Below are 22,829 nucleotides of genomic sequence, written 5' to 3' on the forward strand. Positions count from 1 at the left end.
TGTATGTAAAAATAATGTGATATCTTGTAACAATTGTAAGTCGCCCTGGATAAAAGGGCGTCTGCTAATAAATAATAATAATAACACACACACACTCTATGTAAGCGAGACGACATGACAGGGTGTTGGAAATGCCCCTAAATGTTATTCTAGTAAACCCAGGAGTGGAGTGCCTTACTGCGCTTATTAAATAGGTTCATATATTTAGAAATAAAATATACACCTTTTTTTTATTTCAAATGAAATAGAAATGTATTTTGTTCAATATATTAGTAAGCGAGGGACACTAGTTCCGTTGCATATGATTTAATGACATGAACATATCTGCGTGTGCATTATTACTGTCACTGGAAGCTTTTTCAGAATCTTTTAAAGAAAAACTGTCTAAAGGAAAATGCCTCAGTCTTTCGAATGGAAGTTTTTTGTGCAATTATTTTTTTTTTTTGCTAGCAATGACGTGTATGTATGTAGTGAGTGTCCATTAAGGGTACTCTTAAAAGTTGGCTCTATCTAGATGGCATCCCAGATAACATGGTGATAATGGAAGTCATTAGCAGAAAAGCAGGGGTGATTGTCCATCATTCACACCCCCTGACCAGGTTTCAGCAGGTGGTCTACACCTCTATCTCTCTGTCTGTCAGCACTCCCCTCCTTCAGCGCAGCACCTCTCAGAATCTGCAAGATCTGTGCAGCCGCAGAAGCCTACGTCTGCGTGACCTGGTGACGTCTTTTCCGAAGGTTACCTACAATTCAAATATAACGGCTGCTTTTCAGACCGAAGCCATTTTAAGATAAAGTTAGCCAATAATACACAAATATTATATATATATATATATATATATATATATATATATATATATATATATATATATATATAAAGCAACATACAGGAGAGCCGACGATGCCTTCATAATATTTCTACGTAGAGATTCGTTTCGTTATTAAGGAAGTTTGTCAACTGTATATTTTAGGTGAAGACCTTTTTACAATAACGCCTTTAAATCTGCACATGTTCTAGCTTTAGTTGCATGTAAACACAATAAAAGCCAATTATATTATATATATAAAAAATGGTGCTGAAAAGCCTAGGGTGTACCTGTAAGTAGAGCTACAGCGATAGCATCACACACCTGTGCTGGTACAGAAAGCATTGACCGAGCTGAAAACACCGCGGCTCACAGTAATACAGCAGCAGGCAGAGGCTGTTTGTCACACAGGTCTGACTTCAAAGGAAATTCAATCGGTCTTGTTGATGCCGCCATGTCGTGTTCATTTTACAAACAAACTCTGAGTCTGCCGCGTCCGAGCGCCGCAAAAAACACACTAAACAAAATACAAAACGGAACTTACTTTTTTTTTTTAATCGTCAATGGTGCATTGAACCAGTTTTTTTCTTCTTTTTTTTGCTTTAAAAGAAAGACAACATGTCTTTAAATGACTGCATGTCCACGTTTAATACGTCACTGAAGCCCTTCTGTCACATGACAAGGTTGCATTCCGCAGTGAAGCTGCTGTGCGCGCATGGAATCCGTCTCCTTGCTTTACATCTCTATAGACTGGAGGGGGCGCTCTTTCTTTCTCTTTGAGGGAGGGAGCCTCTTCTTTCCTAGTGCTCTGTTAGACACCATTTGAGTTGAATGTGGACGCCACTGTGCTTGTAAAGGAATTCACAGGCAGTCTGACTCGAAGCTGATGAAGCAATGCGAGGCGACGGACTTCAAGACTGTTTCGCATGGAGTAAGGATCTTGCTCATCTTCACTTTCTTTCTCATGCAATCCAAGGACTCTCGATATCAAGTGACCACTTACTCGGATCTAAAATCTGAATTTGGTCAATTAATTAATTCGTCAAATTCAGCTGGATTAATAATAATAATAATAATAATAATAATAATAATAATTTCTTTGCAGACACCCTTATCCAGGCCGACGGGTCAAGAAGGTGTGTTCTACCTTTCAGCCACCAGCGGAGATGATTCAAGCCACGAACAGCGACATGTAGGAGAATAGGAAAGTGGAGGAGGCTGACGTAGAGGATGAAGACATGGATATTGCAGAGTGATTGTAAATAATGAATACACTGTCAGTTACCTGAATAGGTTTTTCCTGGTATCTGCTGTAATATTGTGAGCTGTGTGTGTGTGTGTGTCGGGTTTACAGTCTACTTCAATTATATTCATCTGTGATTTTTTTCTTTCATGTTTCCAAAGTGCAAAACAAAAACTACAACTGCAAAAGAGAAAAGAGAACCGACTATCAAGTGTAATAAAACTCTAAGATGTTATTTTTGTAATGATTTATCAATGGAAATTACAGAGGCATCGATACAGTACTGTGTGTATTACAACCGTTAAATAAAAAAAGCATTCTTGTAGCTTTGAGCAGTGTGGTTGTGCACCCAGCTACCTCCAGACCGTCATCTCTACCTACACCCCCACTTGACCTCTCCGCTCCGTCTGCACTAGAAGACTGGCTCTACCTCCGCTACGCTCCCCTGCCTCCAGAGCCCGCTCCTTCTCCACCCTTGCTCCGCAGTGGTGGAATGACCTTCCTACAGATGTCAGGACTGCCCAGTCCCTGACCACATTCCGGCGCCTCCTCAAGACTCACCTCTTCAAACAGCACCTGTAGAAGTCCTCTGTTGTATCCTGGGACACTATCACCCTTCATTTAAATGTGCTTTATTTTGCTGTTATCTGCCCCCTATTTTACTGCATTTAATCCTATACTTCAGAATACTGTAATCTGCCAAGTGTTTAACCTGTAGTACTTTGTATTTAATCATATCCTGATGTAACTATCACTATTTAATCATATCCTGATGTAACTATCACTATTATCTGCTGTATTATTGAATTGTGGTTTGTCACACTTGAACAAAAATTATTGTATTTCTTGCTCTTATTGTATTGCTTGTATTGTAACACTTGAATGTATTTGTATTTGCTTGCGATTGTAAGTCGCCCTGGATAAGGGTGTCTGCTAAGAAATAAATAATAATAATAATAATAATTGTGTGCATGTTCAGAGTTGTTGTGTATACCCGCTGCCCCGGGAATGGACGCTCTGTCTGTGTGGAGCGGCTGAGACTCTGCTTAGGCGCACGCACACAAAATCCATCCGGGAACTCCGCCCTGCTGAAGACTAAGCCGTGTAGAGAGTGTTTTAATGACCCCTGCACGCACACACCACCATGCAACCCCTGCACGCACACACCACCATGCAACCCCTGCACGCACACACCACCATGCAACCCCTGCACGCACACACCACCATGCAACCCCTGCACGCACACACCACCATGCAACCCCAGTTTATGTTCAACTGAGCATGCATGACTTAGAAACTTGGCTGTCAGCTAAGCAGAATATCTCAAAAACTCTGGCCTGAATTCCTGGGGTACCGAGCTGCCTTCACACATATTACACAATATTCTAGTTAAGGGGGGAAATGAAAGGGCTTGGTGACCACACTTTATACCCTCCTTCTCCAGGCATCATACAAACCTTTGGTGATTAATACTGTTTGGAAAAGGGACTTATCCTTTGTAGATAAAGAAATATCTTGGGTCACAGTATGGAATAATATAAGGACAGCTTCTAAGAATCCTAATCATCAGCTTATCCACTTCAACTTTCTTCATAGAACATACTTAACCCCTCTCAAAAGATGTCATATGAAACTGGCCCCTACTCCCCTCTGCATGCTCTGTCCCCAGTGTACTGTAGGTACATTCTTACATATCGTGTGACGACACATTCATGTGACAGACATGGACCAATCAAAACGCGAGACTGTTGTGCGGTTCCATCCCAGAGAGCGGGTGTGCGTCATCATCCGGGAACTCCGAGCTGCTGACGCTTCAAACAGCGCGAGATAAACACCGAGCCGTGAGGAGGCGGGTTAATTATTATCATTATTATTATTTGTGTGTTTAGTTAAACGATATTACATACCCGTTTGTAAGGCGTGGACGAGACTAAAAGGTAAGTTACAGTATTATTCATTTTAATTGAAGGTTATTTGTTTGTGACGCTTTGTTTGTTAAATGAACAGGCGTGACGTCATCAACAACACCGAGTCCATTTAAAATATAACAATTTAATCAATAAAAAATAAGGTACCGACGTTTTTATGTTTAATATTAATGACAACGTGTTTGAGTCTTAGTGTGTTAGCTGGGTATTTACATTGAGGGGCAGGCGAACTACCGCTATACCATAGTGTGTGTACAACACTGATCAACGAGGGGCGCAAAAACTGACTCATATATATATATATATATACATTGCCTTGCAAAAGTATTCAGACCCCTGACCAATTCTCTCATATTACTGAATTACAAATGGTACATTGACATTTCGTTCTGTTTGATATTTTATTTTAACACTGAAACTCAATCAATTATTGTAAGGTGACATTGGGAAATATTTTTAAGAACAATAAAACAAACTGAAATATCTTGCTTGCATAAGTATTCAACCCCCACACATTAATATTTGGTAGAGCCACCTTTCTCTGCAATAACAGCTTTAAGTCTTTTGGGGTAAGTATGTACCAGCTTTGCACACAGTGTCGCAGTGATTTTGGCCCATTCTTCTTGGCAGATTTGCTCCAGGTTGTTCAGGTTGGTTGGACGACGCTTGTGGACCGCAATTTTCAAATAGTGCCACAGATTCTCAATGGGATTGAGATCAGGACCTTGACTGGGCCACTGTAGGACATTCACCTTTTTGTTCTTGAGCCACTCCAATGTTGCTTTGGCCTTGTGCTTGAGATCATTGTCCTGCTGAAAGGTGAATTTCCTCCCAAGCTTCAGTTTTTTAGCGGACTGAAGCAGGTTCTCTTGCAGTATTTCCCTGTATTTTGCTCCATCCATTCTTCCTTCAATTTTAACAAGATGCCCAGTCCCTGCTGATGAGAAGCATCCCCACAGCATGATGCTGCCACCACCATACTTCACTGTAGGGATGGTGTGTCTTGTGGCATTGCAGCTGGGTCACTCTCATGCTTTCTGGCAAACTCCAGACGTGCTTTCAGATGGTACTTTTTGAGTAACGGCTTCTTTCTTGCCACCTTCCCATACAGACCAGTGTTATGCAGAGCTCTTGATATGGTTGACTGGTGCACCATTACTCCACTCCCAGCCACTGAACTCTGTAGCTCCTTCAAAGTGATTGCTTGCCTCTCTGTGGCTTCTCTCACAAGTCTCCTTCTTGTTTGAGCGCTGAGTTTTGAGGGACGGTCTTTTCTTGGCAGTGCCTGGGTGGTGTGATGCAGCTTCCACTTCCTGATTATTGATCCAACTGTGCTCACTGGGATATCCAAACACTTGGATATTATTGTGTACCCTTTCCCTAATCTATGCATTTGTATTACTTTATCTCTAACTTCTGTAGAATGCTCTTTGGTCTTCATTTTCCTTCAGATTCACAGCCTGACCAATGATCCTTCAACAGTGGGGTTGTTATCCAGAAAATGTGACAGCAACTTTAATGGTTCACAGGTGGAAGCCAATGGTAAGGTAATTGTGTCCTCGTTAGGGAAATTTCTTTCATCGGTGTAAACTGGGAGCTTCCACAGCACAGGGGTTGAATACTTACGCAAGCAAGATATTTCAGTTTTTTATTTCTTAAAAATATTTCCCAACATAAAACCAATGTCACCTTACAATAATTGATTTTGAGTTTCAATGTTTTAAAATAAAATATCAAACAGAACGAAATTTCAATGTACCATTTGTAATTCAGTAATATGAGAGAATTGGTCAGGGGTCTGAATACTTTTGCAAGGCACTGTATATATGTGTATATTATATGCACACATTTTTATTTCAGCAAAAATAAACTGCCAGTACATTCTGGGACTTTCACATGTCTTCCACTATTCCACTTAGTACGATACTAAAATTCTTAGTCCATTAGAGTTAAACTAAGTTAGTCCCATACTTTGTATCCTCTAGAGGGCAGCAGCAGTTATTTTTGGCTTCGGTGCAATTGATACCTTTTTTAGTATGCAGCTGGGGACTAACTTCAGCCTCCAAGTTCGTTGCAATTGGTATCTAACTTGCGCACTAGTTTAGTACGGAGCTGCGTACTAACCACGGGATCATCCCCAGTTACTACGCTGCTTTCAGTTCAGTGCAGTTGACCCACTGAGGATAAAGGGAACATTGACTGATTCTGCCAGAAAATGCCATGACAAAGATCCCACGTTGCCAATATATCAGCAAACGAGAGACTAAAAGATTTTCATTGCTTTGCTTTGAGCACTGTGAAGGTGACGGCCGATGCGATCCACAGGGGAAATTCGACATTGACTTGTTTTGGTCATCGACAGCTGACCGTCTTCTTAATGTGAAAACATTAGCTTTCAGATACATCGATGCAGTAAATACAGCCGATGCCGAGCGCAGCACCTCGCTGTGGAATCTTGTCCTGTCCGATCGGAGGCGTTCTCTTTCGGAAGACAAACTGAAGGAGCTGGTGTTCCTTTATATCAGTCATGGAATTTAGAAAAAAAATCCATTGTTTTCTAGTTATTATTTTTCAACTTATGCTAGTATTTTCATATTCAGTATGAGAGAAGGACCCAATACAACTGCACAATAGTTTTGTTACTTTGCACACACTTGTTCAGAGATACTGCATCATTTTGGATATTTTTTTTTTTCTGTGCATAATTCCCTGGGGTGTAAGAGATTTGAAAGACTTTAAGAGAAGATTCAGGCAGTTGAGAGCATGAGAGTGCATTGTCAGATTGTGTGTGTGCTTTTCTTCTTTATTTAAAAGTGGTTTCTGTGAAGTGGTATGGTTTATATATTGCTTATGCTGCTTTAGTATTGACTTCAATATAATGCATACTGTATGTTTTCTAGGTTTGAAAGTGCTGTTGGAAAAGTTACTGAAGATTATTGTAGTTTAATTAGAATAAAAAAATAATAATCAGGAACCTTTTTGTGAGGATGTTATTAGAATAATCGTAACTGATAATCGATAATCAAATTGACTTGTAAAAGTGATAATGTCTCATCACTAATCCATGCCTCCGATATGATACGCTAGTCATTCACAATACAGATGCAGCTTCAAATAGCAGAGTGAAAAAATAAAAATGAATCTCTGTCAACTTTCCCCTGTGTAGTCAGTCTATATCAAAAAGTGTTCTCTTAGGAGGTATTCCTATATGCAGAGACTACTGGGTATGTTCCAAATCTGAAACAAATGTTAGAACATGTTGCTCGAAAGAAATCTGCAATAAATAATATATGGAATGGATACATTATGTAAACATTTCAGCAGATAAAATCCTCTGGTATTATGAAGTCATTACAAGAAATTGTATGTCCCTTCAATAGTAAAGCCACCTCTGCTATTAAGGTCAGATTTTGTCGGCCCCTTGAATGGCCTTCATAACCCTGTATTTAAATAAATACATGCATTTGTTTTTCAGCTACTAAACAGAATCCCGTGTGCTGCCATGGACAGTGTGAAGATGGAATCTGTCCAGATTAAAGAGGAGTTCCTTGAACTTGTCCCCATTAGAGTGGAGTTCTCTGGGCTGGCTTCCCTCCCCATTAAACAGGAGCTCTGTGAGATGCAATGTGACAGCAGTCAGCCAGAGGACTCTGAGGTTAAAGCTGAGCACAATGAATTGGAGATCCCCCAGACAGAAGAACCCCTTCCTGTTAAACAAGAAGAGGTGCTGGAAACTGTCCGTATTAAATGGGAGCCCCCTGAAGTAGAGTTTGAGCACATGGAACCAGTGAAGGAAGAATCTGAGGACTTCAAACCAAACATCCCTGAGCTGGAGCCTGTACGCCTGCGGGAGTGTAGCGTGGTGCTGGAGAGAATCTGCGTGAGAGAGCAAGGCGCTGGAGAGGAAGGCTCTCCCAACAGCATGCAAGGAGGTGGAAAGGAAGACGGGCGCTCCCATTCAGAATGCAGTCTAGCAGGTGAGTGACTCCCAGTAGCTGTGACATTGTCATTCTAGATTGCGTGATATCCACAGTGTGGTTGAGAGGGAGGGAGGGAGGGAGCATGTAGGTTACATTACTAGCTGTTTGTTTTTTGTTGTACCACTCCAACCAGTTCAAGATAGGTCTCACTACTGGTGAACTTCAGATACAGATATAATGTAGTCATTGCTCTGGGAGTTGGGGGAATTATACCAAGGGGGAGAAACACTAAAGTACTGTATATATCATTATAAATGTTCAGTGTAACCGTATATGTATATTTTTGTAAATGCGTAAAGTAATGCTAATTAAAGATATATTTGTAGCATGTGTTAGAGGAAATAGACCTGAAACATTACAGGAGGTCTTGGAAGGCAGATTTTGATCCCAGGGCTCGGTTTTACCAGCATCAGTCTTTACTGACTGCTTTTACACATAAAGTAAAGGATTTGTTTATTTGTTTTTTTAAAGCTGTTGTAACCTATTGCAAGCCCCCACAGCTGAAATTCACATGTTTTAATCAAATCCACCACCTGCCCTAAGTGAGGGATGGAAATAAGACTCCTGTTGCATAGCAGATTCACCTTTTCCAGGTTTTAAAATGAGCCTGATTAGCCCCAATGAATAGGTAACAAGCACAGGTGTGTCTTATTAAACTGCTAGTAAAACCAGGAAGGGATCAAACTGCTATGCAGAGGGGGGGCTTATTTCCATCCCTGCCTAAGCCAACAAGCAGTCCCTCTTACTTTCTTTCCTGTTCATATTTTCCAGGTTCCAGTCCAGCAGCTAAAGCGAGGGCGGGCGGTGGAGAATATCCTGACTGTGGGAAAGGTTTCACTCAGTTAGGAAACCTGAAAAATCACAAGCGAACTCACACAGGAGAGAAACCGTATCACTGCTCTGATTGTGGGAAGAGTTTCAGTAGGTCAGGAGACATGAAAGCACACCAGCGAACTCACACAGGAGAAAAACCGTATCGCTGCTCTGACTGTGGGAAGAGTTTCAGTCAGTCAAACAGCCTTGTTTCACACCAGCGAATTCACACAGGAGAGAAACCGTATCGCTGCTCTGACTGTGGGAAGAGTTTCAGTTACTCAGGAGACTTGAAAGCACACCAGCGAACTCACACAGGAGAGAAACCGTATCGCTGCTCTGACTGTGGGAAGAGTTTCAGTCAGTCAAACAACCTTGTTTTACACCAGCGAATTCACACAGGAGAGAAACCGTATCGCTGCTCTGACTGTGGGAAGAGTTTCAGACAGCCAGGAACTCTGAAAGCACACCAGCGAACTCACACAGGAGAGAAACCGTATTGGTGCTCTGACTGTGGGAAGAGTTTCAGTCGGTCAAACAGCCTTGTTTTACACCAGCGAACTCACACAGGAGAGAAACCATATCGCTGCTCTGACTGTGGAAAGAGTTTCAGTCGGTCAAAAGGCCTTGTTTCACACCAGCGAATTCACACAGGAGAGAAACCGTATCACTGCTCTGACTGTGGGAAGAGTTTCAGTCAGTCAAACAACCTTGTTTTACACCAGCGAATTCACACAGGAGAGAAACCGTATCGCTGCTCTGAATGTGGGAGGAGTTTCAGTCAGCCAGGAACTCTGAAAGCACACCAGCGAACTCACACAGGAGAGAAACCGTATCGCTGATCTGACTGTGGGAAGAGTTTCAGTTACTCAGGAGACATGAAAGCACACCAGCGAATTCACACAGGAGAGAAACCGTATTCCTTCTCTGACTGTGGGAAGAGTTTCAGTCAGTCAAACAACCTTGTTTAACACCAGCGAATTCACACAGGAGAGAAACCTTAAAGACTATGTTAATTGGGACTGTTCTATCATGAAGAAAAAAATGTTAACCTTGCATCATGAATTTGAAACAAAAACACTTTGGAAATGTGAAGAATCACCAAGTTCTCAAAAGTTCCCAGCCATTTAAAGTAGAGATATCAAAAACACAAGACAAGTTTCAAGAAACCTTTGGGGCAACCTTGCTCAGCAGAAAGCAAATGGGCACAACTGTAAAACCGATGAGGTCCAAGGTTGCCCCAGTTGTTTCTTCTAACTTGTATCAAAAACACAAGTTAACTTGGAAGAAACAATTGGGGCAACCTTGGCCAGCACCAAGCAAACAGGCACAACTATCAAAGAGGTGGGGGCCAAGGTTGCCCCAATTTCACAACTAACACATTTCTCAGTTTTAATTCAGAAATCAATTGTTTCTCCTAACTTGGCTTGTGTGTTTCATGCATTTGATCGGCTTTTACTGTGTCTGAAAAACACAAGCCAAGTTAGTAGAAACAATTGATTTCTGAATTAAAAATGAGAAATGTGTTAGTTGTGAAATTAATCAATTAATTATACAACACAATAGTAAGCAATGCTAAAACAACACCTATGTCTAACTTGTATTTAAATTAGCAAAATGTACTTTTTAAAGGTTGTTGTATCAAATTGAGTTCTATCGCTCTGCCTCTGTGAGTCGTTGTCAGTGCTGGAGCCTTCATCATGTGACGCAGCACCCAGGCAGACTCTGCATTCAGAGGATATAGAGGACTGCTGGGAAAGAGCCTTTTAGGTAGTGAAAAAAAACATGAAAATAAAAAGTCACAACTAATCATGCATTTTTTAAAATGATCTAATGTGCAATAAATTATATTTTTTAGATGTGTTTATTATTTTTATTTGTCATTATTTGTGTGTTTTAATGCTGCACAGAATTCCTGTTGTTTAGCAAGATACTGGTTAATCTTCCCCTCTAGTTCCAGCTAGCACACAGCTCTCCTGGGTATTGCAACACTTCAGCATGTTTAGAGCTCGAATGCAGTACAGGGAGCTCCTCTTTAACTCTCTGAGGCTCCAGCCAAAACAACCACATGCAGAGCGCAGGCTGCTCTTAATATAAGCTTATCCTCACCGCTCATTGGTCAGGCTAGAGTAGGTGATTTGCATAACTTTCCACCACTCGCACAGCACAGCGAGCCCGCAGGGGGCGGTGCACACACACACACACACACACACACAGGAAAACAACAGGCAGCAGCTCATACACAGACGTTAGATGTAATTTTTTGTTCGTTTGAAAATGTTTAATTAATTTTAACAGTAAAAAGTGAGCTGAGGAAACAGTGTGAAACCAGCAAGTTATTTTATTAGCTGCAAGTGCAGCATTTCTGCTTCTGTGCTTCTGGAAGCATTTACAAGTGCTGGAACCAGGCAAGCGCAGAGATGCAGACAGAGGGAGAAGGGAGTGACGTCACATCCGCAGACTGACCGCCGAACGGGGCTGACGAGTGACTTTGGGGGTTACATTGTGTGTGTGTGTATATATATATATATATATATATAAAAATAAATATATATATTGGTTAATTTGTGCCAGGGCTGGCTGGGACTCAGCCCGGCACCTCTAGGCTTGACGAGGCATAGCGCCGGCACCTCTTCAGCTATGAGATTTAAAAATGTCATAACATGTTTTGCTCTCAAATGCGTTGTCTTCCAATTCTCAACAGAGTTCCATCCATTCTGCACGTTCTTGCGTGCGCTAAACAGAGACAGCGCTGTCACGTTACCATTTCAGCTGCGTGCTAGAAACATGACACTGGCTGCGATAGAAGGACTGCCACGCTCGTGTGTCGTTTGTTAAACACAAATAAGCTTACTTGAGTTGAAAAACGTCTTGAACGATTAAAGCAAATTCCACACTACTGGGTTTGATTGAATGAGTCGCCCACAACAAGCTTCAATATGAAAGCTGAACATTAATTTCAATAAACACGTTTTTAATGAAAAACAAATTGTAGCCTACTTCACTAAAGTAAAAACTGGCTTCTGTTATTTTCAATTTACCACTGCTTCCCATTATACCACTGCTTAATAACAGGAAGAACATTTTATTAAGGGTTAGTGTTGAAGTTAAACGCGTTGGTGCTGCCTGTCTCCCTATCCCCACGCAGGAACATTACCCTGCTAACCTCCCCTATTCAGCCACCAGCGGAGATGATTCAACCACGAACAGCGACATGTAGGAGAATAGGAAAGTGGAGGAGGCTGACGTAGAGGATGAAGACATGGATATTGCAGAGTGATTGTAAATAATGAATACACTGTCAGTTACCTGAATAGGTTTTTCCTGGTATCTGCTGTAATATTGTGAGCTGTGTGTGTGTGTGTCGGGTTTACAGTCTACTTCAATTATATTCATCTGTGTTTTTACCTTTAATATTTCCAAAGTGCAAAACAAAAACTACAACTGCAAAAGAGAAAAGGGAACCGATTATCAAGTGTAATAAAACTCTAAGATGTTATTTTTGTAATGATTTATCAATGGAAATTACAGAGGCATCGATACAGTACTGTATGTATTACAGCTGTTAAATAAAATAAAAAAAAGCATTCCTGTAGTGTTAGCTTTGAGCATTGTGGTTGTGTACCCAGCTACCTCCAGACCCTCATCTCTCCCTACACCCCCACTCGACCTCTCCGCTCCGTCTGCACTAGAAGACTGGCTCTACCTCCGCTACGCTCCCCTGCCTCCAGAGCCCGCTCCTTCTCCACCCTTGCTCCGCAGTGGTGGAATGACCTTCCTACAGATGTCAGGACTGCCCAGTCCCTGACCACATTCCGGCGCCTCCTTAAGACTCACCTCTTCAAACAGCACCTGTAGAACTCCTCTGTTGTATCCTGGGACACTATCACCCTTCATTTAAATGTGCTTTATTTTGCTCTTATCTGCCCCCTATTTTACTGCATTTAATCCTGTACTTCAGAATATTGTAATCTGCCAAGTGTTTAACCTGTAGTATTTTGTACTTAATCATATCCTGATGTAACTATCACTATTTAATCATATCCTGATGTAACTTTCACTATTATCTGCTGTATTATTGAATTGTGGTTTGTCACACTTGAACAAAAATGATTGTATTTCTTGCTCTTATTGTATGACTTGTATTGTAACACTTGAATGTATTTGTATTTGCTTGCGATTGTAAGTCGCCCTGGATAAGGGCGTCTGCTAAGAAATAAATAATAATAATAATAATAATTGTGTGCATGTTCAGAGTTGTTGTGTATACCCGCTGCCCCGGGAATGGACGCTCTGTCTGTGTGGAGCGGCTGAGACTCTGCTCAGGAGCACGCACACAAAATCCATCCGGGAACTCCGCCCTGCTGAAGACTAAGCCGTGTAGAGAGTGTTTTAATAACCCCTGCGCCCACACACCACCATGCAACCCCTGCACGCACACACCACCATGCAACCCCTGCACGCACACACCACCATGCAACCCCTGCACGCACACACCACCATGCAACCCCTGCACGCACACACCACCATGCAACCCCTGCAGGCACACACCACCATGCAACCCCTGCACGCACACACCACCATGCAACCCCTACACGCACACACCACCATGCAACCCCTGCACGCACACACCACCATGCAACCCTTGCACGCACACACCACCATGCAACCCCTGCACGCACACACCACCATGCAACCCCTGCACGCACACACCCACCATGCAACCCCTGCACGCACACACCACCATGCAACACCTGCACGCACACACCACCATGCAACCCCTGCACGCACACACCACCATGCAACCCCTGCACGCACACACCACCATGCAACCCCTGCACGCACACACCACCATGCAACCCCTGCACACACACACCACCATGCAACCCCTGCACGCACACACCACCATGCAACCCCTGCACGCACACACCACCATGCAACCCCTGCACGCACACACCACCATGCAACCCCAGTTTATGTTCAACTGAGCATGCATGACTTAGAAACTTGGCTGTCAGCTAAGCAGAATATCTCAAAAACTCTGGCCTGAATTCCTGGGGTACCGAGCTGCCTTCACACATATTACACAATATTCTAGTTAAGGGGGGAAATGAAAGGGCTTGGTGACCACACTTTATACCCTCCTTCTCCAGGCATCATACAAACCTTTGGTGATTAATACTGTTTGGAAAAGGGACCTATCCTTTGTAGATAAAGAAATATCTTGGGTCACAGTATGGAATAATTTCAGGACAGCTTCTAAGAATCCTAATCATCAGCTTATCCACTTCAACTTTCTTCATAGAACATACTTAACCCCTCTCAAAAGATGTCATATGAAACTGGCCCCTACTCCCCTCTGCATGCTCTGTCCCCAGTGTACTGTAGGTACATTCTTACATATCGTGTGACGACACATTCATGTGACAGACATGGACCAATCAAAACGCTAGACTGTTGTGCGGTTCCATCCCAGAGAGCGGGTGTGCGTCATCATCCGGGAACTCCGAGCTGCTGACGCTTCAAACAGAGCGCGGCGTTTCTCAAACAGCGCGAGATAAACACCGAGCCGTGAGGAGGCGGGTTAATTATTATCATTATTATTATTTGTGTGTTTAGTTAAACGATATTACATACCCGTTTGTAAGGCGTGGACGAGACTAAAAGGTAAGTTACAGTATTATTCATTTTAATTGAAGGTTATTTGTTTGTGACGCTTTGTTTGTTAAATGAACAGGCGTGACGTCATCAACAACACCGAGTCCATTTAAAATATAACAATTTAATCAATAAAAAATAAGGTACCGACGTTTTTATGTTTAATATTAATGACAACGTGTTTGAGTCTTAGTGTGTTAGCTGGGTATTTACATTGAGGGGCAGGCGAACTACCGCTATACCATAGTGTGTGTACAACACTGATCAACGAGGGGCGCGAAAACTGACTCATATATATATAAATTAGTGCCTTGCAAAAGCATTCAGACCCCTGACCAATTCTCTCATATTACTGAATTACAAATGGTACATTGAAATTTCGTTCTGTTTGATATTTTATTTTAAAACACTGAAACTCAAAATCAATTATTGTAAGGTAACACTGGTTTTATGTTGGGAAATATTTTTAAGAAAAATAAAAAACTGAAATATCTTGCTTGCATAAGTATTCAACCCCCACACATATATTTGGTAAAGCCACCTTTCGCTGCAGTAACAGCTTTAAGTCTTTTGGGGTAAGTATGTACCAGCTTTGCACACAGTGTCGCAGTGATTTTAGCCCATTCTTCTTGGCAGATTTGCTCCAGGTTGTTCAAGTTGGTTGGACGACGCTTGTGGACCGCAATTTTCAAATAGTGCCACAGATTCTCAATGGGATTGAGATCAGGACCTTGACTGGGCCACTGTAGGACATTCACCTTTTTGTTCTTGAGCCACTATCATGTTGCTTTGGCCTTGTGCTTGAGATCATTGTCCTGCTGAAAGGTGAATTTCCTCCCAAGCTTCAGTTTTTAAGCGGACTGAAGCAGGTTCTCTTGCAGTATTTCCCTGTATTTTGCTCCATCCATTCTTCCTTCAATTTTAACAAGATGCCCAGTCCCTGCTGATGAGAAGCATCCCCACAGCATGAAGCTGCCACCACCATACTTCACTGTAGGGATGGTGTGTCTTGAGGCATGGGCAGTGTTAGGTCTGCGCCACACATAGCGCTTTGAGATTTGGCCAAAAAGCTCTATCTTGGTCTCATCTGACCACAAAACCTTTTCCCACATCGCAGCTGGGTCACTCTCATGCTTTCTGGCAAACTCCAGACGTGCTTTCAGATGGTACTTTTTGAGTAACGGCTTCTTTCTTGCCACCTTCTCATACAGGCCAGTGTTATGCAGAGCTCTTGATATGGTTGACTGGTGCACCATTACTCCACTCCCAGTCACTGAACTCTGTAGCTCCTTCAAAGTGATTGTTGGCCTCTCTCTGGCTTCTCTCACAAGTCTCCTTCTTGTTTGAGCGCTGAGTTTTGAGGGACGGCCTTTTCTTGGCAGTGCCTGGGTGGTGTGATGCAGCTTCCACTTCCTGATTATTGATCCAACTGTGCTCACTGGGATAGCCAAACACTTGGATATTATTTTGTACCCTTTCCCTGATCTATGCATTTGTATTACTTTATCTCTAACTTTTGTAGAATGCTCTTTGGTCTTCATTTTCCTTCAGATTCACACCCTGACCAATGATCCTTCAACAGTGGGGTTGTTATCCAGAAAATGTGACAGCAACTTTAATGGTTCACAGGTGGAAGCCAATGGTAAGGAAATTGTGTCCTCGTTAGGGCAATTTCTTTCATCAGTGTAAACTGGGAGCTTCCACAGCACAAGGGTTGAATACTTATGCAAGCAAGATATTTCAGTTTTTTATTTCTTAAATATTTCCCAACATAAAATCAATGTCACCTTACAATAATTGATTTTGAGTTTCAATGTTTTAAAATAAAATATCAAACAGAACGAAATTTCAATGTACCATTTGTAATTCAGTAATATGAGAGAATTGGTCAGGGGTCTGAATACTTTTCCAAGGCACTGTATATGTGTGTATTATATGAACTTCAGATACAGATATAATGTAGTCATTGCTCTGGGAGTGGGGGGAATTATACCAAGGGGGAGAAACACTAAAGTACTGTATATATCATTATAAATGTTCAGTGTAACAGTATATGGATATTTTTGTAAATGTGTAAAGTAATGCTAATTAAAGATATAATTGTAGCATGTGTTGGAGGAAATAGACCTGAAACATTACAGGAGGTCTTTGAAGGCAGGTTTTGATCCCAAGGCTTGGTTTCACTAGCATCAGTCTTTACTGACTGCTTTTACACATAAAGTAAAGGCTTTGTTTATTTGGTTCTCTTAAGCTGTTGTAACCTATTGCAAGCCCCCACAGCTGAAATTCACATGCTTTAATCCACTCCACCACCTGCCCTAAGCCAGGGATGGAAATAAGACTCCTGTTGCAAGTTCGTTGCAATTGGTATTTAACTTGCGCACTAGTTTAGTACGGATCTGCGTACTAACCACGGGATCATCCCCAGTTAGTACGCTGCTTTGTTCAGTGCAGTTGACCCACTGAGGATAAAGGGAACATTGACTGATTCTGCCAGAAAATGCCACGACAAAGATCCCACGTTGCAAATATATCAGCAAACGAGAGACTAAAAGATTTTCATTGCTTTGCTTTGAACACTGTGAAGGTGACGGCCGATGCGATCCACAGGGGAAATTCGACATTGACTTGTTTTGGTCATCGACAGCTGACCGTCTTCTTAATGTGAAAACATTAGCTTTCAGATACATCGATGCAGTAAATACAGCCGATGCCGAGCGCAGCACCTCGCTGTGGAATCTTGTCCTGTCCGATCGGAGGCGTTCTCTTTCGGAAGACAAACTGAAGGAGCTGGTGTTCCTTTATATCAATCATGGAATTTAGAAAAAAATCCATTGTTTTCTAGTTATTATTTTTCAACTTATGCTAGTATTTTCATATTCAGTATGAGAGAAGGACCCAATACAACTGCACAATAGTTTTGTTACTTTGCACACACTTGTTCAGAGAGACTGCATCATTTTGGATATTTTTTTTTTTCTGTGCATAATTCCCTGGGGTGTAAGAGATTCGAAAGACTTTAAGAGAAGATTCAGGCAGTTGAGAGCATGAGAGTGCATTGTCAGATTGTGTGTGTGCTTTTCTTCTTTATTTAAAAGTGGTTTCTGTGAAGTGGTATGGTTTATATATTGCTTATGCTGCTTTAGTATTGACTTCAATATAATGCATACTGTATGTTTTCTAGGTTTGAAAGTGCTGTTGAAAAAGTTACTGAAGTTTATTGTAGTTTAGAATAAAAAAAAAAATAATCAGGAACCTTTTTGTGACTTTTTGCCCCTAGAAGGATGTTATTAGAATAGTCATAACTGATAATTGATAATCAAATTGACTTGTAAAAGTGATAATGTCTCATCACTAATCCATGCCTCCGATATGATACGCTAGTCATTCACAATACAGATGTAGCTTGTAGATTCACAATGTAGATGTAGGAGGCTGTGTGGTCCAGTGGTTAAAGAAAGGGGCTTGGAACCAGAAGATCCCCGGTTCAAATCCCACCTCGGCCACTGACTCACTGTGTGACCCTGAGCAAGTCACTTAACCTCCTTGTGTTCCGTCTTTCGGGTGAGATGTAGTTGTAAGTGACTCTGCAGCTGATGCATAGTTCACACACCCTAGTCTCTGTAAGTCGCCTTGGATAAAGGCGTCTGCTAAATAAACAAATAATAATAATAATAATAATAAAATAGCAGAGTGAAAAAATAAAAATGAATCTCTGTCAACTTTCCCCTGTGTAGTCAGTCTATATCAAAAAGTGTTCTCTTAGGAGGTATTCCTACATGCAGAGATTACTGGGTATGTTCCAAATCTGTAACAAATGTTAGAACATGTTGCTCGAAAGAAATCTGCAATAAATAATATATGGAATGGATACATTATGTAAACATTTCAACAGATAAAATTCTCTGGTATTATGAAGTTATTACAAGAGATTGTATGTCCTTTCATTAGCAAAGCCACCCCTGCTATTAAGGACAGATGTTGTCGACCCCTTGAATGGCCTTCATAACCCTGTATTTAAATAAATACATGCATTTGTTTTTCAGCTATTAAACAGAATCCCGTGTGCTGCCATGGACAGTGTGAAGATGGAATCTGTCCAGATTAAAGAGGAGTTCCCTGAACTTGAACTGGTCCCCATTAGAGTGGAGTTCTCTGGGCTGGCTTCCCTCCCCATTAAACAGGAGCTCTGTGAGATGCAATGTGACAGCAGTCAGCCAGAGGTCTCTGACATTAAAGCTGAGCACATTGAATTGGAGATCCCCCATACAGAAGAACCCCTTCCTGTTAAACAAGAAGAGGTGCTGGAAACTGTCCGTATTAAATGGGAGCCCCTTGAAGTAGAGTTTGACCACATGGAACCAGTGAAGGAAGAATCTGAGGACTTCAAACCAAACATCCCTGAGCAGGAGCCTGTACGCCTGCGGGAGTGTAGCGTGGTGCTGGAGAGAATCTGCGTGAGAGAGCAAGGCGCTGGAGAGGAAGGCTCTCCCAACAGCATGCAAGGAGGTGGAAAGGAAGACGGGCGCTCCCATTCAGAATGCAGTCTAGCAGGTGAGTGACTCCCAGTAGCTGTGACATTGTCATTCTAGATTGCGTGATATCCACAGTGTGGTTGAGAGGGAGGGAGGGAGCATGTAGGTTACATTACTAGCTGTTTGTTTTTTGCTGTACCACTCCAACCAGTTCAAGATAGGACTCGCTACTGGTGAACTTCAGATACAGGTAGAATGTAGTCATTGCTCTGGGAGTGGGGAGAATTATACCAAGGATTAGAAACACTAAAGTACTGTATATATCATTATAAATATTCAGTGTAACAGTATATGGATATTTTTGTAAATGCGTAAAGTAATGCTATTTAAAGATATAATTGTAGCATGTGTTGGAGGAAATAGACCTGAAACGTCACAGGAGGTCTTTGAAGGCAGATTTTGATCCCAGGGCTCGGTTTCACCAGCATCAGTCTTTACTGACTGCTTTTACACATAAAGCAGAGATGCCAACAGCTACGATTTGGCTGAAGCAGATACTATTTGGGAGGTTCTGCTGCAGCGCTACGTCAAAGAGGTATAATACTGTAACTTGTATTAAATAAATAGATTATGTGTACTTTACTGACTGCTTTTACACATAAAGTAAAGGCTTTGTTTAGTTGTTTTTTTTAAGCTGTTGTAACCTATTGCAAGCCCCCACAGCTGAAATTCACATGTTTTAATACACTCCCCCACCTGCCCTAAGCCAGGGATGGAAATAAGACTCCTGTTGCATAGCAGATTCACCTGTTCCAGGTTTTAAAATGAGCCTGATTAGCCCCAATATATAGGTAACAAGCACAGGTGTGTCTTATTAAACTGCTAGTAAAACCAGGAGGGGATCAAACTGCTATGCAAGGGGAGCTTATTTCCATCCCTGCCTAAGCCAGCAAGCAGTCCCTCTTACTTTCCTGTTCGTATTTTCCAGGTTCCAGTCCAGCAGCTAAAGCGAGGGCGGGCGCTGGAGAATATCCTGACTGTGGGAAAGGTTTCACCCAGTTAGAGCATTTTAAAACACACCAGCGAACTCACACAGGAGAGAAACCGTATCACTGTTCTGACTGTGGGAAGAGTTTTAGTAGGTCAGGAAACATGAAAGCACACCAGCGAATTCACACAGGAGAAAAACCGTATTGCTGCTCTGACTGTGGGAAGAGTTTCAGTCAGTCCGGACACCTTGTTTCACACCAGCAAATTCACACAGGTGAGAAACCGTATCGCTGCTCTGACTGTGGGAAGAGTTTCATTAGGTCAAGAGACATGAAAACACACCAGCAAATTCACACAGGAGAGAAACCGTATCGCTGCTCTGACTGTGGGAAGAGTTTCAGTTACTCAGGAGACATGAAAAAACACCAGCGAATTCACACAGGAGAGAAACCATATTCCTGCTCTGACTGTGGGAAGAGTTTCAGTCAGTCCGGACACCTTGTTTCGCACCAGCAAATTCACACAGGAGAGAAACCGTATCGCTGCTCTGACTGTGGGAAGAGTTTCAGTTACTCAGGAGACATGAAAAAACACCAGCGAATTCACACAGGAGAGAAACCATATTCCTGCTCTGACTGTGGGAAGAGTTTCAGTCAGTCCGGACACCTTGTTTCACACCAGCGAATTCACACAGGAGAGAAACCGTATCGCTGCTCTGACTGTGGGAAGAGTTTCAGTTACTCAGGAGACATGAAAAAACACCAGCGAATTCACACAGGAGAGAAACCATATCACTGTTCTGACTGTGGGAAGAGTTTCAGTCATTCAAACAACCTTGTTTCGCACCAGCGAATTCACACAGGAGAGAAACCGTATCACTGCTCTGACTGTGGGAAGAGTTTCAGTTACTCAGGAGACATGAAAAAACACCAGCGAATTCACACAGGAGAGAAACCATATTCCTGCTCTGACTGTGGGAAGAGTTTCAGTCATTCAAACAACCTTGTTTCGCACCAGCGAATTCACACAGGAGAGAAACCGTATCGCTGCTCTGACTGTGGGAAAAGGTTCCATCTTAAACAAGGACTTCAAAAACACCAGCGAATTCACAGAAGAGAGAAACCTTAAAGACTATGTTAATTGGGACTGTTCTATCATGAAGAAAAAAATGTTAACCTTGCATTATGAATCTCAAACAAAAACACTTTGGAAATGTGAAATGCCAAGTTATCAAAAGAGCCCAGCCATTTAAAGTAGAGATATCAAAAACACAAGACAAGCTTTATGAAACCTTTGGGGCAACCTTGCTCAGCAGAAAACAAACAGGCACAACTGTAAAACCGATGAGGTCCAAGGTTGCCCCAGTTGTTTCTTCTAACTTGTATCAAAAACACAAGTTAACTTGGAAGAAACAATTGGGGCAACCTTGGCCAGCACCAAGCAAACAGGCACAACTATCAAAGAGGTGGGGGCCAAGGTTGCCCCAATTTTACAACTAACACATTTCTCAGTTTTAATTCAGAAATCAATTGTTTCTACTAACTTGGCTTGTGTTTTTCAGACACAGTAAAAGAAGATCAAATGCATGAAAAACACAAGCCAAGTTAGTAGAAACAATTGGTTTCTGAATTAAAACTGAGAAATGTGTTAGTTGTGAAATTAATTTGTAAAGGAGGGATGAAAAGAAAACCAGAAGCCCAATTATTATCATTATTATTATTTAAAAGAAAAATAATCTTCCAACTGAATGTGCATTTAAAAAAATGTGTGTCGGGTTTACAGTCTACTTCAATTATATTCATCTGTGTTTTTTTTCTTTCATGTTTCCAAAGTGCAAAACAAAAACTACAACTGCAAAAGAGAAAAGGGAACCGATTATCAAGTGTAATAAAACTCTAAGATGTTATTTTGTAATGATTTATCAATGGAAATTACAGAGGCATTGATACAGTACTGTGTGTATTACAGCTGTTAAATAAAAAAAGGATGTGAACTCTTTCTTGTTGTGTTAGTTTTGAACAGTGTGATTATGTACATATTAAGAACATAAGAAAGTTTACAAACGAGAGGAGGCCATTCAGCCCATCTTGCGCGTTTTGGTTGTTAGTAGCTTATTCATCCCAGAATCTCATCAAGCAGCTTCTTGAAGGATCCCAGGGTTTCAGCTTCAACAACATTACTGGGGAGTTGGTTCCAGACCCTCACAATTCTCTGTGTAAAAAAGTGCCTCCTATTTTCTGTTCTGAATGCCCCTTTATCTAATCTCCATTTGTGACCCCTGGTCCTTGTTTCTTTTTTCAGGTCAAAAAAATCCCCTGGGTCGACATCTATACCTTTTAGGATTTTGAATGCTTGAATCAGATCACCGCGTAGACTTCTTTGTTCAAGACTGAATAGATTCAATTCTTTTAGCCTGTCTGCATACAACATGCCTTTTAAACCCGGGATAATTCTGGTTGCTCTTCTTTGCACTTTCTAGAGCAACAATATCCTTTTTGTAACGAGGTGACCAGAACTGAACACAATATTCTAGGTGAAGTCTTACTAATGCATTGTAAAGTTTTAACATTACTTCCCTTGATTTAACTTAAACACTTTTCACAATATATCCAAGCATCCTGTTGGCCTTTTTTTTATAGCTTCCCCACATTGTCTAGATGAAGACATTTCTGAGTCAACATAAACTCCTAGGTCTTTTTCATAGTTCCCTTCTTCAATTTCAGTATCTCCCGTATGATATTTATAATGCACATTTTTATTGCCCGCATGCAATACTTTACACTTTTCTTTATTAAATGTCATTTGCCATGTGTGTGCCCAGTTCTGAATGCTGTCTAGATCATTTTGAATGACCTTTGCTGCTGCAACAGTGTTTGCCGCTCTTCCTATTTTTGTGTCGTCTGCAAATTTAACGAGTTTGCTTACTATACCAGAAT

General features: G+C 41.6%; 2 pseudogenes; one reads left to right on the plus strand and one right to left on the minus strand.

Moving 5' to 3' along the window:
- The window catches only part of LOC117968192 (zinc finger protein 271-like), a 34,164-nt pseudogene extending 32,520 nt beyond the window's left edge, over positions 1-1,644 (minus strand).
- Positions 1,645-3,871: 2,227 nt separating this feature from the next.
- On the plus strand, positions 3,872-22,160 carry LOC117968190 (zinc finger protein 271-like; annotated as a pseudogene).
- Positions 22,161-22,829: the final 669 nt, after the last annotated feature.

This window comes from Acipenser ruthenus, chromosome 41 (assembly GCF_902713425.1).
Source record: "Acipenser ruthenus chromosome 41, fAciRut3.2 maternal haplotype, whole genome shotgun sequence".
NCBI lineage: Eukaryota > Metazoa > Chordata > Actinopteri > Acipenseriformes > Acipenseridae > Acipenser > Acipenser ruthenus.